Raw genomic sequence first — 9,161 nt, forward strand, 5'->3', positions numbered from 1 at the left:
GCGGAAGTGGGGCTGAATTAAGAGGCAGAGATGGTGTAGAGCTGGAGTCAGAGGCAGAAATGAAGTCAGAGGTAGAGCTGGTGTGGAGCTGAAGTCAGAGGCGGAGATGAAGTTGGAGTCAGATGCAAAGCTGGTGTGGGGCTGGAGTCAGAGGTGGAGCTGAAGTGAGACTGGTGTGGAGCTGGAGTCAGAGGTAGAGCTGAAGTCAGGGTTGGAGGTGGAGCTGAAGTCGGAGATTGGTGTGGAGCTGGAGGCGGAGCTGAAGGCAGAGCAGGTCTGGAGCTGGAAGCAGAGTCAAAGGCGGAAGTGGGGCTGAAGTCAGAGGCAGAGCTGGAGGCGGAGCTGAAGTCAGAGGCAGAGCTGGAGGCGGTGCTGAAGTCAGAGATGGAGCTGAAGTCAGAGGCAGAGCTGGTGGTGGAGTCAGAGAATGCTCCATTAAACCATATAGTGTACATTCCTTCCCTGTAACACTAGTGAAGTCTTCATGGTATAGTGGATAGTGGTCTGGACTCTCACCCCAGCGACCCGAGTTCAAATCCCGGTGGGACCAAAGAATATATATCATCATGGAAAAGGCGTTGGTGGCGGAGCTGGAGCTGTAGGCGGAGCTGAAGTCAGAGGCGGAGCTGAAGTCAGAGGCAGATTTGGTGTGGTGCCGAAATTGAAGGCGGAGCTGAAGTCAGTGGCAGAGATGGTGTGGCGCTGGAGTTGGAGGAGAAGCTGTAGTCAGAGATGGAACTGAAGTTGTGGTCAGATGCAGAACTGGTGTGGAGCTGGAGTCAGAGGCGGAGCTGAAGTCAGAAACTGGTGTGGAGCTGGCGTCGGAGTTGGAGGCGCAAGTGGGGCTGAAGTCAGAGGCAGAGATGGTGTAGAGCTGGAGTCAGAGGCAGAAATGAAGTCATAGGTAGAGCTGGTGTGGAACTCAAGTCAGAGGCGGAGATGAAGTTGGAGTCAGATGCAAAGCTGGTGTGGGGCTGGAGTCAGAGGTGGAGCTGAAGTCAGAGACTGGTGTGGAGCTGGAGTCAGAGGTAGAGCTGAAGTCAGGGTTGGAGGTGGAGCTGAAGTCAGAGACTGGTGTGGAGCTGGAGGCGGAGCTGAAAGCAGAGGCAGAGCAGGTCTGGAGCTGGAGGCACAGTCAAAGGCGGAAGTGGGGCTGAAGTCAGAGGCAGAGCTGGAGGCGGAGCTGAAGTCAGAGGCAGAGCTGGAGGCGGTGCTGAAGTCAGAGGTGGAGCTGAAGTCAGAGGCAGAGCTGGTGGTGGAGTCAGAGAATGCTCCATTAAACCATATAGTGTACATTCCTTCCCTGCAACACTAGTGAAGTCTTCATGGTATAGTGGATAGTGCTCTGGACTCTCACCCCAGCGACCCGAGTTCAAATCCCGGTGGGACCAAAGAAAATATGTCATCATGGAAAAGGCGTTGGTGGCGGAGCTGGAGCTGTAGGCGGAGCTGAAGTCAGAGGCGGAGCTGAAGTCAGAGGCAGATTTGGTGTGGTGCCGAAATTGAAGGCGGAGCTGAAGTCACTGGCAGAGATGGTGTGGCGCTGGAGTTGGAGGAGAAGCTGTAGTCAGAGATGGAACTGAAGTTGTGGTCAGATGCAGAACTGGTGTGGAGCTGGAGTCAGAGGCGGAGCTGAAGTCAGAAACTGGTGTGGAGCTGGCGTCGGAGTTGGAGGCGCAAGTGGGGCTGAAGTCAGAGGCAGAGATGGTGTAGAGCTGGAGTCAGAGGCAGAAATGAAGTCATAGGTAGAGCTGGTGTGGAACTCAAGTCAGAGGCGGAGATGAAGTTGGAGTCAGATGCAAAGCTGGTGTGGGGCTGGAGTCAGAGGTGGAGCTGAAGTCAGAGACTGGTGTGGAGCTGGAGTCAGAGGTAGAGCTGAAGTCAGGGTTGGAGGTGGAGCTGAAGTCAGAGACTGGTGTGGAGCTGGAGGCGGAGCTGAAAGCAGAGGCAGAGCAGGTCTGGAGCTGGAGGCACAGTCAAAGGCGGAAGTGGGGCTGAAGTCAGAGGCAGAGCTGTAGGCGGAGCTGAAGTCAGAGGCAGAGCTGGAGGCGGTGCTGAAGTCAGAGGTGGAGCTGAAGTCAGAGGCAGAGCTGGTGGTGGAGTCAGAGAATGCTCCATTAAACCATATAGTGTACATTCCTTCCCTGCAACACTAGTGAAGTCTTCATGGTATAGTGGATAGTGCTCTGGACTCTCACCCCAGCGACCCGAGTTCAAATCCCGGTGGGACCAAAGAAAATATGTCATCATGGAAAAGGCGTTGGTGGCGGAGCTGGAGCTGTAGGCGGAGCTGAAGTCAGAGGCGGAGCTGAAGTCAGAGGCAGATTTGGTGTGGTGCCGAAATTGAAGGCGGAGCTGAAGTCAGTGGCAGAGATGGTGTGGAGCTGGAGTTGGAGGAGAAGCTGTTGTCAGAGATGGAACTGAAGTTGTGGTCAGATGCAGAACTGGTGTGGAGCTGGAGTCAGAGGCGGAGCTGAAGTCAGAAACTGGTGTGGAGCTGGCGTCGGAGTTGGAGGCGGAAGTGGGGCTGAAGTCAGAGGCAGAGATGGTGTAGAGCTGGAGTCAGAGGCAGAAATGAAGTCATAGGTAGAGCTGGTGTGGAACTGAAGTCAGAGGCGGAGATGAAGTTGGAGTCAGATGCAAAGCTGGTGTGGGGCTGGAGTCAGAGGTGGAGCTGAAGTCAGAGACTGGTGTGGAGCTGGAGTCAGAGGTAGAGCTGAAGTCAAGGTTGGAGGTGGAGCTGAAGTCAGAGACTGGTGTGGAGCTGGAGGCGGAGCTGAAGGCAGAGGCAGAGCAGGTCTGGAGCTGGAAGCACAGTCAAAGGCGGAAGTGGGGCTGAAGTCAGAGGCAGAGCTGGAGGCGGAGCTGAAGTCAGAGGCAGAGCTGGAGGCGGTGCTGAAGTCAGAGGTGGAGCTGAAGTCAGAGGCAGAACTGGTGATGGAGTCAGAGAATGCTCCATTAAACCATATAGTGTACATTCCTTCCCTGCAACACTAGTGAAGTCTTCATGGTATAGTGGATAGTGCTCTGGACTCTCACCCCAGCGACCCGAGTTCAAATCCCGGCTGAAGTCAGAGGCAGAGATGGTGTAGAGCTGGAGTCAGAGGCTGAAATGAAGTCAGAGGTAGAGCTGGTGTGGAGCTGAAGTCAGAGGCGGAGATGAAATTGGAGTCAGATGCAAAGCTGGTGTGGGGCTGGAGTCAGAGGTGGAGCTGAAGTGAGACTGGTGTGGAGCTGGAGTCAGAGGTAGAGCTGAAGTCAGGGTTGGAGGTGGAGCTGAAGTCGGACACTGGTGTGGAGCTGAAGGCAGAGGCAGAGCAGGTCTGGAGCTGGAGGCAGAGTCAAAGGCGGAAGTGGGGCTGAAGTCAGAGGCAGAGCTGGAGGCGGAGCTGAAGTCAGAGGCAGAGCTGGAGGCGGTGCTGAAGTCAGAGGTGGAGCTGAAGTCAGAGGCAGAGCTGGTGGTGGAGTCAGAGAATGCTCCATTAAACCATATAGTGTACATTCCTTCCCTGCAACACTAGTGAAGTCTTCATGGTATAGTGGATAGTGCTCTGGACTCTCACCCCAGCGACCCGAGTTCAAATCCCGGCTGAAGTCAGAGGCAGAGATGGTGTAGAGCTGGAGTCAGAGGCAGAAATGAAGTCAGAGGTAGAGCTGGTGTGGAGCTGAAGTCAGAGGCGGAGATGAAATTGGAGTCAGATGCAAAGCTGGTGTGGGGCTGGAGTCAGAGGTGGAGCTGAAGTGAGACTGGTGTGGAGCTGGAGTCAGAGGTAGAGCTGAAGTCAGGGTTGGAGGTGGAGCTGAAGTCGGACACTGGTGTGGAGCTGGAGGCGGAGCTGAAGGCAGAGGCAGAGCAGGTCTGGAGCTGGAGGCAGAGTCAAAGGCGGAAGTGGGGCTGAAGTCAGAGGCAGAGCTGGAGGCGGAGCTGAAGTCAGAGGCAGAGCTGGAGGCGGAGCTGAAGTCAGAGGCAGAGCTGGAGGCGGTGCTGAAGTCAGAGGTGGAGCTGAAGTCAGAGGCAGAGCTGGTGGTGGAGTCAGAGAATGCTCCATTAAACCATATAGTGTACATTCCTTCCCTGCAACACTAGTGAAGTCTTCATGGTATAGTGGATAGTGCTCTGGACTCTCACCCCAGCGACCCGAGTTCAAATCCCGGTGGGACCAAAGAAAATATGTCATCATGGAAAAGGCGTTGGTGGCGGAGCTGGAGCTGTAGGCGGAGCTGAAGTCAGAGGCGGAGCTGAAGTCAGAGGCAGATTTGGTGTGGTGCCGAAATTGGAGGCGGAGCTGAAGTCAGTGGCAGAGATGGTGTGGAGCTGGAGTTGGAGGAGAAGCTGTAGTCAGAGATGGAACTGAAGTTGTGGAGTCAGAGGCAGAAATGAAGTCAGAGGTAGAGCTGGTGTGGAGCTGAAGTCAGAGGCGGAGATGAAGTTGGAGTCAGATGCAAAGCTGGTGTGGGGCTGGAGTCAGAGGTGGAGCTGAAGTCAGAGACTGGTGTGGAGCTGGAGTCAGAGGTGGAGCTGAAGTCAGAGGCAGAGCTGGTGGTGGAGTCAGAGAATGCTCCATTAAACCATATAGTGTACATTCCTTCCCTGCAACACTAGTGAAGTCTTAATGGTATAGTGGATAGTGCTCTGGACTCTCACCCCAGCGACCCGAGTTCAAATCCCGGTGGGACCAAAGAAAATTTGTCATCATGGAAAAGGTGTTGGAGGCGGAGCTGGAACTGTAGGCCGAGCTGAAGTCAGAGGCGGACCTGAAGTCAGAGGCAGATTTGGTGTGGCGCCGGAATTGGAAGCGGAGCTGAAGTCAGTGGCAGAGATGGTGTGGAACTGGAGTTGGAGGAGAAGCTGTAGTCAGAGATGGAACTGAAGTTGTGGTCAGATGCAGAACTGGTGTGGAGCTGGAGTCAGAGGCGGAGCTGAAGTCAGAAACTGGTGTGGAGCTGGCGTCGGAGTTGGAGGCGGAAGCGGGGCTGAAGTAAGAGGCAGAGATGGTGTAGAGCTGGAGTCAGAGGCAGAAATGAAGTCATAGGTAGAGCTGGTGTGGAACTGAAGTCAGAGGCGCAGATGAAGTTGGAGTCAGATGCAAAGCTGGTGTGGGGCTGGAGTCAGAGGTGGAGCTGAAGTCAGAGACTGGTGTGGAGCTGGAGTCAGAGGTAGAGCTGAAGTCAGGGTTGGAGGTGGAGCTGAAGTCAGAGACTAGTGTGGAGCTGGAGGCGGAGCTGAAGGCAGAGGCAGAGCAGGTCTGGAGTTGGAGGCACAGTCAAAGGCGGAAGTGGGGCTGAAGTCAGAGGCAGAGCTGGAGGCGGTGCTGAAGTCAGAGGTGGAGCTGAAGTCAGAGGCAGAGCTGGTGGTGGAGTCAGAGAATGCTCCATTAAACCATATAGTGTACATTCCTTCCCTGCAACACTAGTGAAGTCTTCATGGTATAGTGGATAGTGCTCTGGACTCTCACCCCAGCGACCCGAGTTCAAATCCCGGCTGAAGTCAGAGGCAGAGATGGTGTAGAGCTGGAGTCAGAGGCAGAAATGAAGTCAGAGGTAGAGCTGGTGTGGAGCTGAAGTCAGAGGCGGAGATGAAATTGGAGTCAGATGCAAAGCTGGTGTGGGGCTGGAGTCAGAGGTGGAGCTGAAGTGAGACTGGTGTGGAGCTGGAGTCAGAGGTAGAGCTGAAGTCAGGGTTGGAGGTGGAGCTGAAGTCGGACACTGGTGTGGAGCTGGAGGCGGAGCTGAAGGCAGAGGCAGAGCAGGTCTGGAGCTGGAGGCAGAGTCAAAGGCGGAAGTGGGGCTGAAGTCAGAGGCAGAGCTGGAGGCGGAGCTGAAGTCAGAGGCAGAGCTGGAGGCGGAGCTGAAGTCAGAGGCAGAGCTGGAGGCGGTGCTGAAGTCAGAGGTGGAGCTGAAGTCAGAGGCAGAGCTGGTGGTGGAGTCAGAGAATGCTCCATTAAACCATATAGTGTACATTCCTTCCCTGCAACACTAGTGAAGTCTTCATGGTATAGTGGATAGTGCTCTGGACTCTCACCCCAGCGACCCGAGTTCAAATCCCGGCTGAAGTCAGAGGCAGAGATGGTGTAGAGCTGGAGTCAGAGGCAGAAATGAAGTCAGAGGTAGAGCTGGTGTGGAGCTGAAGTCAGAGGCGGAGATGAAATTGGAGTCAGATGCAAAGCTGGTGTGGGGCTGGAGTCAGAGGTGGAGCTGAAGTGAGACTGGTGTGGAGCTGGAGTCAGAGGTAGAGCTGAAGTCAGGGTTGGAGGTGGAGCTGAAGTCGGACACTGGTGTGGAGCTGGAGGCGGAGCTGAAGGCAGAGGCAGAGCAGGTCTGGAGCTGGAGGCAGAGTCAAAGGCGGAAGTGGGGCTGAAGTCAGAGGCAGAGCTGGAGGCGGAGCTGAAGTCAGAGGCAGAGCTGGAGGCGGAGCTGAAGTCAGAGTCAGAGACTGGTGTGGAGCTGGAGTCAGAGGTGGAGCTGAAGTCAGAGGCAGAGCTGGTGGTGGAGTCAGAGAATGCTCCATTAAACCATATAGTGTACATTCCTTCCCTGCAACACTAGTGAAGTCTTAATGGTATAGTGGATGGTGCTCTGGACTCTCACCCCAGCGACCCGAGTTCAAATCCCGGTGGGACCAAAGAAAATATGTCATCATGGAAAAGGTGTTGGAGGCGGAGCTGGAGCTGTAGGCGGAGCTGAAGTCAGAGGCGGACCTGAAGTCAGAGGCAGTTTGGTGTGGTGCCGAAATTGAAGGCGGAGCTTAAGTCAGTGGCAGAGATGGTGTGGAGCTGGAGTTGGAGGAGAAGCTGTAGTCAGAGATGGAACTGAAGTTGTGGAGTCAGAGGCAGAAATGAAGTCAGAGGTAGAGCTGGTGTGGAGCTAAAGTCAGAGGCGGAGATGAAGTTGGAGTCAGATGCAAAGCTGGTGTGGGGCTGGAGTCAGAGGTGGAGCTGAAGTCAGAAACTGGTGTGGAGCTGGAGTCAGAGGTAGAGCTGAAGTCAGGGTTGGAGGTGGAGCTGAAGTCGGAGACTGGTGTGGAGCTGTAGGCGGAGCTGAAGGCAGAGGCAGAGCAGGTCTGGAGCTGGAGGCACAGTCAAAGGCGGAAGTGGGGCTGAAGTCAGAGGCAGAGGTGGAGGCGGTGCTGAAGTCAGAGGTGGAGCTGAAGTCAGAGGCAGAGCTGGTGGTGGAGTCAGAGAATGCTCCATTAAACCATATAGTGTACATTCCTTTCCTGCAACACTAGTGAAGTCTTAATGGTATAGTGGATAGTGCTCTGGACTCTCACCCCAGCGACCCGAGTTCAAATCCCGGTGGGACCAAAGAAAATATGTCATCATGGAAAAGGTGTTGGAGGCGGAGCTGGAGCTGTAGGCGGAGCTGAAGTCAGAGGCGGACCTGAAGTCAGAGGCAGATTTGGTGTGGCGGTGGAATTGGAAGCGGAGCTGAAGTAAGTGGCAGAGATGGTGTGGAGCTGGAGTTGGAGGAGGAGCTGTAGTGTGAGATGGAACTGAAGTTGAAGTCAGATGCAGAACTGGTGTGGAGCTGGAGTCAGAGGTGGAGCTGAAGTCAGAAACTGGTGTGGAGCTGGCGGCGGAGTTGGAGGCGGAAGTGGGGCTGAAGTCAGAGGCAGAGATGGTGTAGAGCTGGAGTCAGAGGCAGAAATGAAGTCAGAGGTACAGCTGGTGTGGAGCTGAAGTCAGAGGTGGAGATGAAGTTGGAGTCAGATGCAAAGCTGGTGTGGGGGTGGAGCTGAAGTCAGAGACTGGTGTGGAGCTGGAGTCAGAGGTAGAGCTGAAGTCAGGGTTGGAGGTGGAGCTGAAGTCAGAGACTGGTGTGGAGCTGGAGGCGGAGCTGAAGGCAGAGGCAGATGAGGTCTGGAGCTGGAGGCACAGTCAAAGGTGGAAGTGGGGCTGAAGTCAGAGGCAGAGCTGGAGGCGGAGCTGAATTCAGAGGCAGAGCTGGAGGCGGTGCTGAAGTCAGAGGTGGAGCTGAAGTCAGAGGCAGAGCTGGTGGTGGAGTCAGAGAATGCTCCATTAAACCATATAGTGTACATTCCTTCCCTGCAACACTAGTGAAGTCTTAATGGTATAGTGGATAGTGCTCTGGACTCTCACCCCAGCGACCCGAGTTCAAATCCCGGTGGGACCAAAGAAAATATGTCATCATGGAAAAGGTGTTGGAGGCGAAGCTGGAGCTGTAGGCGGAGCTGAAGTCAGAGGCGGACCTGAAGTCAGAGGCAGATTTGGTGTGGCGCCGGAATTGGAAGCGGAGCTGAAGTCAGTGGCAGAGATGGTGTGGAACTGGAGTTGGAAGAGGAGCTGTAGTGTGAGATGGAACTGAAGTTGAAGTCAGATAAAGAACTGGTGTGGAGCTGGAGTCAGAGGTGGAGCTGAAGTCAGAAACGGGTGTGGAGCTGGCGGCGGAGTGTGAGGCGGAAGTGGGGCTGGTCAGAGGCAGAGATGGTGTAGAGCTGGAGTCAGAGGTAGAGCTGGTGTGGAGCTGAAGTCAGAGGCGGAGATGAAGTTGGAGTCAGATGCAAAACTGGTGTGGGGCTGGAGTCAGAGGTGGAGCTGAAGTGAGACTGGTGTGGAGCTGGAGTCGGAGGTAGAGCTGAAGTCAGAGTTGGAGGTGGAGCTGAGGTCGGAGACTGGTGTGGAGCTGGAGGCGGAGCTGAAGGCAGAGGCAGAGCAGGTCTGGAGCTGGAGGCAGAGTCAAAGGCGGAAGTGGGGCTAAAGTCAGAGGCAGAGCTGTAGGCGGAGCTGAAGTCAGAGGCAGAGCTGGAGGCGGTGCTGAAGTCAGAGGTGGAGCTGAAGTCAAAGGCAGAGCTGGTGGTGGAGTCAGAGAATGCTCCATTAGTCAAGTCAAGTCAAGTCAAGTTTATTTGTATAGCCCTAAATCACAAGCAGTCTCAAAGGGCTTCACATAGACAATCAATTGACAATTATTCTCAAAGCATCCCCTGATCTTGGGCTCCCAAAAGGGCAAGGAAAAACTCAAAAACCCCTACCAGGGGAAAAATGAGAAACCTTGAGAAGGGACCACAGATGGAAGGATCCCCCTTTCAGGATCACCAGGCTGCAATGGATGCAAAGAGGGCACATAAAATACATCATATGGAAATCAAAAAGTGGATGTCCAGGCCAAAGCGAAGAGCTGTCGGAGGTGCCTTCGATTGT

This window comes from Syngnathus leptorhynchus, unplaced genomic scaffold (genome assembly GCF_054491065.1).
Source record: "Syngnathus leptorhynchus isolate UIUO unplaced genomic scaffold, UIUO_Slep HiC_scaffold_47, whole genome shotgun sequence".
NCBI lineage: Eukaryota > Metazoa > Chordata > Actinopteri > Syngnathiformes > Syngnathidae > Syngnathus > Syngnathus leptorhynchus.